Source organism: Eriocheir sinensis, chromosome 67 (assembly GCF_024679095.1).
Source record: "Eriocheir sinensis breed Jianghai 21 chromosome 67, ASM2467909v1, whole genome shotgun sequence".
NCBI classification, from domain to species: domain Eukaryota; kingdom Metazoa; phylum Arthropoda; class Malacostraca; order Decapoda; family Varunidae; genus Eriocheir; species Eriocheir sinensis.
Window position 1 is genome coordinate 7,012,546 of NC_066575.1, and position 9,104 is coordinate 7,021,649.

Genomic DNA, 9,104 nt, shown 5'->3' on the forward strand with positions numbered 1-9,104 from the left:
GCATAGCTGCGGTGCCCATCTCCGTCCCATTAGCCCTTGGAGCCTGTGGTGGGTAAGAACCCGCTATCCCGGGACACAGGGCTGGTATGACATCCGGGATATCCACAGTTTACCTTCCCAGGTTTCCCCAGGTACCCATTTATCGACCAACCCGAAAGGGATGATGAACAGCTGGGTGGGCTGTGCGCCGACTGCCCAGGCCGGGATTCGAACCTGGCCCGCATATTCGTAGCCAGACATGCTGACCACTGCACCACGGAGGCGCTTGGAGGAGATGAACATGACGATAATTCAGGATTTAGATTGTCGGTTAGCTCCATGACCGTCATTGTACTGAATAAGCCACCGCATGTCACGCTTCCCTGCAGGCATGCTTTCATAATAGTAAAACCAACGCAACCACACAGGAGATGGACATGTAGAGAATATAAATGTTGGTTCCCATGACAGTCATTTGTACCGTCCACGCCACTCAAGTATCACAGCATTCTACCTTAGTTTCCTAGCTCTATGGGCGTGGAGGTAGCTCCCCCACCTTGTTAAGGCCTTTCAAGCAAGTATGAAGAAGTTAAATGTTTTAAAATAGGGTAGCACCAATCTGCAGGTATGCCAGTCCATTATTAGTAGGGTCAATTAGTAGCGTTAAGGGATATATGACTGAACTATGTACCTTATGCAGAAATAATTATATATGGCCTGAGTTTATTGGTGCTAGGAGTAATACTTGAAGTGTGTAGTCACTGTAGTGATTAAAAGGAAATTGTTAAATTGATAACAAGGAAGGAAGGCAGGGAGGAAGATGTGTTAGGGGTTAGTCTTGGAAATGGTAAAGGAATATAGAGCTGATTTGAAGAATGAGATAAACTCCATAGCAACAACCTGATCAGGCAGGGAATTCTCCAGACTGATAGACCTAAGTGAGTTTGAGCAACCTTGTACCTGTGTTCAGTGTTTCATGGCCCCTATAATTTTACTATGCCTGGTGCCCACACAAATAAAAATTAAATAAATAAACAACTGTCCTCTCCATGGTGTCCCTTTATTATAACCAATGCCACTGCCCATCTAGCTCTATGTCCCACAGTGTGTGAAGACAGCCTTTATAAACAGTTTAAAAGGTATAGATAGATAAGTTCGTTCACTTATGTTCCCCTCACCCTAAAACCCCACTTATCCAACAGGGAGCTTCTTAGAGATATATATGTAAACAGTTATGAAGTAGTGGGTCAAGGGGAAGGAGCCCCTCCCTTGTATGTAATAGCTCATTTTTACTGTAGATGGATAACAAATTTTTATAGGGGTTGTGCTATTCTACAATTAATTATAGTTCAGGTTTGGTTTCATCATTTGTGTTGTGTTTTATGTCAAATTAATTCCTTCTTTATTTACAGGTTACTGGGACAAACAGCTTGACTGATTTGTTGACCAAGACTGTTTGTAGTTTGGGCTTTGTTCAACCATAAACAAAGGATGGCTGAACAACTATGTCCCCTGGATCTTTCAACTAAACCTCTTTCAGGTTTAGCCATGAAGCTGCCTAAAAGTGCACCTTATAACATGCCGAAGACTGTTATAAAGGTGAGTATGATTTTGCATTATTGTCTTAGTACATTCTACACAAATATTTTTTTTATACTAAAAAGTCTATTTCCACTCAAACTATCTGATGCCTCAGAAGATACTCATAAGAATTAAATTTTCTCAATGGAGCTCCTGCCAGGAAAACTACAGAAATAAATAGGAGATGAGCACTCTAGTGTTGACCCAAAGGGTATCCCAAGACCCAAAACTCTGAAAATGCTTACCTCTACTACTCCTGTGCATTACATTGCTTTCCCCTCCTCCTAAGAGCAATTTACATGTATTTATGATAGTCTAAAATTTATTTTCTTCCTTGATAAGCTCACCACTCTCTGAGAGAACATGAGGTATCCTACAGTCTCGGGGCAACTCCTTTTCCTTCCTGGACCTGCAGGTCTAAGTGTAGGTCTACGCTGCCACCTCTCTGATGCCTTGTCCTGATAGATACTTGTAAACACATGGGTTTTATCTTTGTAATATTCAAATTTTGTCAATGAACCTGCTGGAACTCAAACTTGGTGTGCAGGAATGGGAGGTGAGCACTCTAGAGTCAACCCAGAGGGTAGCCCTAAGCCCAAGGCTCTGGAAATGCTTATCTTTACTACTGTGTATTATAATTTTATTGCTACTAAAAGACAAAGCGTTGTACACCTCCATTTTAACAAGCAAAATTTTATTAATACTCTTTTGGACAGGCCTCTTCCATGTTGTGGATTTAGAGCAAAACCTCTTAAAGACATAGTAGGCAGGCTGAAGGTTGTTAGCCTTTAGACTACTCTCAACATCCTCAGCAAAAGTTCCCTGGTATACCTCTCCTTATCCTTTCGTAGAAGTGACACAGTGGCACACTCCTGTTTCAGCTGAGTTTCCCTGCTACTCAGACAGCACAAATTTTCTCAACCATTTTCACTAATCTTTCTGGTTCTCTTTGCCTTCAAAAAGCCCATCTTACAGCATCACATAGTACTCTGACATATACCTACCCTAAGCATGATACAATCTTTTTCCATATTAACTGTAAATTGCTGAAGTTGTAGGTCTCCCCAACCTAAAGCCAAACTGACCATAGTCAATTTTAAATTATCTTTTTCTGTATTTGTATTACTTATTTTGTTGCAGTCAGAAATATTTATTCCCATTATTATCATAGTTAGTAATGATAATGAAAAAAATATTATTAATACCGTACAGCTTCTAGCATTTAAACACAACATAACATTTTTATAAATTTATTATGCCTGACTCTGTTAGCTGTTAACACTTAGAATTTATCCTTTCATTAACACAATTGAACTCTTGAGTTATTATAGCATAATTTCTCTTAATTTACAAATATTTCCTCCCATACTTTAAGTTCTTGGGTTTAAAATTTTCTGATATATATATATATATATATATATATATATATATATATATATATATATATATATATATATATATATATGTATATATATGTATATATATATATATATATATATATGGTAAAATTTTCATATGGATGTATTATTTTTAATAGTTTCAAAGGATGTGCATTGTTTTTACCACACAATTAAATGCAATCTTATCCAGAAAACCATGAAACTAACCTAAATAAAATTTGCAGGTATCAATGAAGTCAAGATCCCATTCCTGCGAGCCACACAGTGACAAAATAAATGACCACAGGACATATCTCCCAAGCCAGCATGTGGAGGTAAATGAATAATTAGATGTTGCTGAGTCCAGGCCCTCACTGACAGGGAATCAATATATAATTTGAAAATAAAATTACTTTATAATCAAGCTTGCTTAGTGGTTAGCACTTCATAGTTACTAAGCCATGAGTGCAGGTTCAAGTCCCAGATTTGTTAGTGGGTTCATTCTCATTAAGGCACAATGCTCAAGTATGCAGATGACCACTCTTCAGCTATCTACACTTGCAACTTCCTGGAGTTCCTTGAGCTTAATGAATGTGACTCTTCCCATTGCTGCCAAAACCAACTATGCGAATCACATAATATTTTATGGTTATTTGACTAATTTATACCATCTCTAGATTTCCTTTATTACTCACACTTAAAAAGTAAAACTTGAGGCTTAAACTCCTTTAACGTAATTTAATTTTCATGCATTAAAACAGGGAATCAATATATAATTTGAAAATAAAATCACTTTATAATCAATCTTGCTTAGTAGTTAGCACTTGATAGCTACTGTTACCATAGTTACCAAAGCTTCATTTAAACAATAGCCTTCTAATATATTGCACCTCATTTACAATTTACAATGTAAGTATAATTATAGTTCCATAATTATACTTGAATTATTTATAATTATGCTCCTATGTGTAATTATACTTGATTTTATTAAGTTTTTGAAATAATATACCCAACCATCACACCAATCACTGGACAGGTTTTGCTCTTTCAGTATGTCCTATTTCATACCCTGATTCAAATGTGACTTTACATGACTAATCAGAATTATGCCGCAGGTGGAGGTAAATGTTGAAGAGCTAGCTCCACCTGAGGCCTCTGCTACTCCTTGAAACAGTTTATCAACCTGAAGAAACTTTTCTCCCAATTGAAGACCTGAAGCCCCAGGAGATTATTCTAAATGTTGAGAACTCGGCAGAGGTCTTGCCTTGTGATGGATTAGTAGATGTACTTTCCTAACAGTAAAAAAGCAGAGGGAAAATCTAATTGCCCAGCATGCAAAAAAAAACTAGTTCACCTGCCTCGCCACCTAGTGAGAGTACATGGATGGTCCACAGATAGAGCTAAAAAAATATCATGCATCATGGGAACAAGAAAATACAGAGGGCTCTTTACAAGAAAAGTTAGGAAAACGTGTACAGTCAAGAACTGCTATGCACAGGTTACTCGATTGGGTCAGCACATGAAGAGGGTGCATGGGATATGCCTCCAACCTGAAGCATTCTATTCCCAAGCCTCATCTGAGAACACCCCACTAGAAAATACCGAATTTGAGTTACAAGATAAAGTAAAGCAAAGATTGAGTTCTGGTACAGGCAGTACAGATGAAGAAGAGATAGACTACACAGACAATAGTGATGTTGTTAGTACATATTGGAAAGAAATACTCCTTAACTATGAAATTTTTTTGAAAGGTCCTGCTGGAGGGTCACTAGAAATGAAAACAATATCATATAACATAGGCAGGTTGAAAATAGTGATAGCAGATCTAGAGGCAAATAATGTACAAGAACTGCTGGTGGAAGAAAAACTTTGGAAGTACTTTGGTAAGAAAAAAACTGAAAAAGACTGGAAATCACAAACAATAATAACATACCTCGCTAGTCTGAAAAGTTCTTTGCATACGTTTCAAAGAAGAGAAAGGAAACCCTTTCTGAATCTGAGGTCACAGATGCAGAACACCTATGCAACATTATGCCTGGGTGGTCCCGTAGCTATTACAAAATGTTGAGAGGATAAAAGGTGTAAGAGAAAAGAACAAGAGCAGTTGTTGTTAAATAGTGATAAATTAGATAAATTCTATTCATCAGAAGAATATAAAGGAGCAGTGAAAATAATAGAACAACTTGATGACAAATATGTACCAAAAAGAAATGACATTTCATTGGTAAGGAATATTTTGATATTTATGGGACTAATTAAAAATGCAAAAGAGGAGGTGTTTTGCAGAGCTACGGGTCAGTGAATTTCTCCAAAGAGAACGCATTGAAGACCGCGTGGTTATCAGCATTGAAAACATAAAACAAGTTTCACTCATGATGAAGCAAACCTGGTCCTCACTGAAACTGAAAATTCCTATTATCAGAAGTATTTGAAATTCATGAGATCAAAGATTGAAACTGAGGAAAGTGGGGATTACTTTTTTTGTCATGGGAGGGACTCCAACCACAGCCAGCAATGTAAGTAATGGCATTAAGAAATTAGGGATAGCAAGTGGAATAGGGCATTATTTCCAAATATTTTAGAAAATCAGCCGCCACCAACATATTCTATCATTGCCCTGAAATGGCAGAAAATGTGGCAACTCATATGGACCATGAGTTTAATACCGCAAAAAGACATACAGATTGCTCAATAAAAAAGAGATGCTGTTCCATCCTCTAAAGCTATTGAGGCAGCAAACTATTGTGACCGACTGAGTTATTCTGGCATTATAGAGAAGATAGATGAAGAAAAGCATAATTATGAAGGGAGTAAAATGAAAATATCAGTGATGAATGTAGTGATTCAGAGAGTGAAACTTCAGAAATGAATAGTCATTCAAGCACAAATTCATTAAATAGAAAATTTTCTCCTTATGAAAACAGATTAATTGAAAAATATTCATGGATAAAATAAAGAAAGGCGAGAATTTATCATCGAAGAAAAGAAATATACTTGACAATAAAAACCCCAAAACTCCTAAATGAGTATGGAGAAAAAAAATACTGGCTAAAGTGAGGTGGCTGAAATATAGATATAAAGTTAGGAAAAGTAAATGAAAAATAGAATACTGCAAATTTGTGATTTTGAATGTTGTTAATCATCATTAAAATTTTTCAAGTGTGAATTCATACATAGTACTTGTCAAAAGTTTAGGTTGGGTGAGGCAAGGTAGAATATATATGGTTTAAAATACTAATTTCGATGAATGGTTATATTTGTTTGGACCTGGTAAAATATTGCATCATCACATTCCTAAGCTCTTCTGCTCCAATTTGCCACCATTCATTTTATGTTAACTCAGCTGGGAAATAATAGTACTATTAGAGTAGTTTCTACTAATTTGCTAAATTTTGTTAAAATTTTTGGGAGGGTACAGGTCACGATAAACAACAGCTCTCATTATTGCACCTAACCTAACCTAACCCAAACCTAAACCAAGTACTGAATATCTATGTTTTTCATTTGAAAGGAAATGCTTAATTAGTTAACACTGTCTTTATTTCTCAAGATATATGTTGTCTTTAGCATTCCACACCTGAACTGTATTATTTTATTTTCAAATATAGATTTATGTTCAACTAGTAATGTATATTAAAGGCTTTTGTCTTTTATTTGCATATATTTTCTTATGATAATGAAATAAGATTGAGAGCAAATTTAGTCTATTGAGAATAGTTTTTGTTCTATAAAAATGTTAAAAGGAAATATATACTTTTTTAAAATTGAGGTTTAAGTCAAATTTAAGTTGGAAGTGATACACAATAATAGCTTTTTTGTTACTTTTGTAAAGATCTTAATCTGTGGCATTACAGTTTAAAGGAACCTTTATGTATTTCTGCATAAGTAAATAGGGAAATGGAGGAATCAAAAGTATGTAATTATTTTGCATAGGTAAAGGTACATTATATGTTTTATATGGTATCATTCAGAGTCAGAGGATTGCATTTCATATGATGAAAAATTACTATCCAATTAAAATAAAATTTCATTTAGCTTAAGAGGGTGATGTATTTAATTGAAATGAAACTTAGTCTATTGAGAATAGTTTCTTTAAAGGAAAATCCTATTGTATCTTTTATTTTGAATTATATGTCAGTCAAATTTGTTAAAGGGTATTTCCCAAAATAGCTTTTTGTTTCCTCTTGTATAGATTTCCATAATGTAATAATGGGGCATTTCAGTTTAAGAGAATTCTATATAAGTATTTTTTGAATAAGGAAATTTCTCATGTACACAGGAAAACAGAAGTTAAAATGTTATAATTTACCAAAAGTAGGGGGTATATTACAAATTTAAATGTTTTTCATTGTGAGTATGTGTGAGATTCTCATGTGTTGAATAATCTTCATGTGTTGCAAATTGCCGGAAAAGAAGTTTCAAGTAACTTTATGTAAGTTATTTTTCAAACTTAAGTGGATTCTCAATTACTTATAAAAAATCATAAATAAATAAAAAATAAAAAATTGGATTATTCACTTTTGTCATCACCTATATTTTTTCCATAACTTGTTTGTTATAAGCACCCAACATTTGAGCCCCTCATCATTAAATCCTACAGGAATACCAGAAAAAAAAATACGGTAGTATATTACCTGAGAAACTAGTTTACTAAAAGCCATGAAATAAAGTTTGAGACTGATGAATACAGTTTCCATGAAACACAACCATATATATATATATATATATATATATATATATATATATATATATATATATATATATATATATAAATATATATATATATATATATATATATATATATATATATATATATATATATATATATATATATATATATATATATATATATATATATATATATATATATATATATATATATATATCATTGTACATAATATCACTCACAATCCTCACACTACCTTGCTATGAATAATGAAAACCTGGGCAAATCATTAAAAATATGTTTTGGATACTTGAAAAAAATAGAAAAACATTTTTAATGATTCGACTAAAGTCTCCAAAATGAAAAACTAATAAAACTAAAGTTAACCTAACCTGTGGGCTGATTAATCTAACCTAACCTAACCCTGCGGGATGACCAATCTAACCTAACCTAACCTAACCTAACGTAACCTGGGTAATTCCGTGCGTAAGCAGTCTTGATCTTAGTCTTGGTTTTGTTTATGTTACAGCCCCGCAGGGTTAGGTTAGCTTGGTTAGGTTTGGTTTGGTTAGATTAGTCAGCCGCAGGTTAGATTAGGTTTGATTTGGTTAGATTAGTTTTTATTTTCATTTGGAGACTGGTTTTCGTTGTAAAATCATTAAAAACGTGTTTTCGATTTTTTTCCAATATCGAAAACATGCTTTTAATGGTTTGCCCAAGAAAAGTCCAAAATGACAACCACATTTTTTAAAACAAAATTAATCATGGTCTGTCAAGAAAAACGTCCGCAGTACTGCAGTACCATATATATATATATATATATATATATATATATATATATATATATATATATATATATATATATATATATATATATATATATATATATATATTTATTTATATATATGCGTAGAGAGAGAGAGAGATTTACATAGATTTACATAGAAAACCAGACCACACAGACCCCATGGTCCAGACTAGGTGGCCTGTCCTGAAACCTAAGTGATTCTACGTTAATCAGATGGCTCCAAAACATTGCAGTTCTACTCTAATTAATATTAAGTTCAAGGAAGTGACGGTCAAGCTTTATTTTAAAGAGAGAGAGAGAAACAAAGTAAAGAATCCCACTCAAATCCCTGTGGCAGTAAGTAATATGGAGAGCCATTATTTTCCTCCTGAAGTCAGCAGATGGTAAGGTTACGTAACACACAGGCTGTTTTTAATTACCAGTGCTTATAGAAAACGGGTTTTAAGTAGGACAAAGGCAAAACATTAATCATGTTTTTTTTTTCTTTACAGTATGTTATAACCTGTTAAGTTAGGTTAGGTTAGTTTTTTTATCAAAATAACATTTTCTATGCTTCTAAATATAATTCATGATTTTTGTTAAGTATTTTCATCAAATATGGCTAAAATTTGGAAAATGAGAAGATTGTTTAAAAGCTTCAGTATTAAAATATATCTGTGATTTGAAAGTTTAAAGGCGGTATCTATAATAC

The 9,104-nt window shown here is 33.8% G+C and overlaps 1 long non-coding RNA gene across 1 annotated transcript; it reads left to right on the forward strand.

Annotated features, from left to right (window-relative positions):
• The first annotated feature begins 1,212 nt into the window (after window positions 1-1,212).
• LOC126987863 (uncharacterized) lies at window positions 1,213-4,097 on the forward strand. The gene is made up of 3 exons (XR_007741248.1): window positions 1,213-1,578; window positions 3,185-3,274; window positions 4,055-4,097. It is a non-coding gene; the product is annotated as an uncharacterized LOC126987863 (long non-coding RNA).
• The last annotated feature ends 5,007 nt before the right edge of the window (window positions 4,098-9,104 follow it).